Genomic DNA, 2,007 nt, shown 5'->3' with positions numbered 1-2,007 from the left:
AAGGTAAGCCTAGTGCTTATGTATGTTTTGAATCAAACTTAGCAGAAGTTCCTTATAATACTTGGTGGATTGACTCTGGATGTACTGCTCATGTTTCTAATACTATGCAGGGATTCATTACGACCCGAACTACAAGACCAAATGAAAAATTTGTCTTTATGGGAAACAGAGTGAAGGTTCCAGTGGAAGCCGTCGGGACTTATCGTTTAATCCTTGATACTGGACATCATTTATATTTATTTGAAACCCTTTATGTACCTAATATATCTAGGAATTTGGTTTCTTTATCTAAACTTGATGTTGCTGGATACTCTTTTAAATTTGGTAATGAATGTTTCAGTTTGTATAAATATACTCATTTAATTGGTAATGGTATATTATGTGATGGATTGTATAAATTAAATCTTGATAATCTTTTCTCTGAAACACTTCTAACCTTGCATCATAATGTTGGAATTAAGCGTGGCTTAATTGATGAATGTTCTGCTTATTTGTGGCATAAACGTTTGGGACACATTTCCAAATAAAGAAAAATATTTCATTACCTTCATTTAATCCTTCCAGATTTAGATTTTACCGATCTGAATATTTGTGTGGATTGCATTAAAGGTAAACAAACAAAACACACAAAGAAAGGAGCCACAAGAAGCACTAAGCTTCTTGAAATTATACACACAGATATTTGTGGACCTTTTGATGTTAATTCTTTCAATAAAGAAAAATATTTCATTACCTTCATTGATGATTATTCACGTTATGGATATATCTATTTATTGTCTGATAAATCTCAAGCCCTAAAAGCCTTAGAGATTTACATTACTGAAGTTGAAAGACAATTAGATAAAAGGGTGAAAATTATGAGGTCTGATCGAGGCGGTGAGTATTATGGAAGATATGATAAAAATGAACAACATCTAGGTCCATTTGCTAAATTCCTTGAAAGTCGTGGCATATGTGCACAATACACAATGCCGGGTACACCACAACAAAATGGTGTATCAGAAAGGCGTAATAGAACATTGTTGAATATGGTTAGGAGTATGTTGAGTAATTCACCTTTACTCATTTCATTTTGGACTTATGCTTTAAAGACCGCCATGTATTTATTTAATAGGGTTCCTAGTAAGGCAGTTCCAAAGATTCCTTTTGAACTGTGGACAGGAAGGAAACCTAGTTTAAGGCACTTGCATGTTTGGGGGTGCCCGGCGGAAATTAGAATTTATAATCCACAAGAAAAGAAACTGGATGCAAGAACAATCACTAGTTATTTCATTAGTTATCCAGAAAAATCAAAAGGGTATAGATTTTATTGTCCAAACCATACTACAAGAATTGTTGAGACTGAGAATGCTAGGTTTATTGAGAATGATGAGATTAGTATTAGTGAACACCACGTAAAGTGGAAATTCAAGAAGTGAGGGTACAAGTTCCATTTACTTGTGTCCCTAATAATGTTGTTCCTCAAGTTATTGAACCGATTAGTAATGATGGAGAACAACAAAATAATCCCATTACTGAAAATGAAGTTGATGAACCTATAGTAGAAGAATCACAAGAGATAGCATTAAGAAGATCTCAAAGAGAAATATGATCTGCTATTTCTGATGATTATGTGGTTTACCTACATGAGTTAGAATGTGACATAGGAATTGAGAATGACTCAGTTATGTTTTCAGAAGCCATGGGTAGTAATAATGTCGATAAATGGTTAAATGCCATGAAAGATGAGTTAAAATCTGTGAAACAAAATGAGGTTTGGACCTTGTTGAGTTACCAAAAGATTCCAAAACAGTTGGTTGTAAGTGGGTTTTCAAAACCAAACGTGATTCTTATGGTAACTTAGAACGTTATAAGGCCAGACTTGTAGTAAAAGGCTATACTCAGAAAGATAGTATTGATTATAAAGAGACGTTTTCACCAGTCTCTAAGAAAGACTCACTTAGGATTATCATGGCATTGGTGGCTCATTATGATTTGGAGTTACACCAAATGGATGTGAAACCATCC

Source organism: Lupinus angustifolius, chromosome LG17 (genome assembly GCF_001865875.1).
Source record: "Lupinus angustifolius cultivar Tanjil chromosome LG17, LupAngTanjil_v1.0, whole genome shotgun sequence".
Classification (NCBI taxonomy): Eukaryota; Viridiplantae; Streptophyta; class Magnoliopsida; order Fabales; family Fabaceae; genus Lupinus; species Lupinus angustifolius.
Note: the sequence above shows the minus strand (reverse complement) of the source record.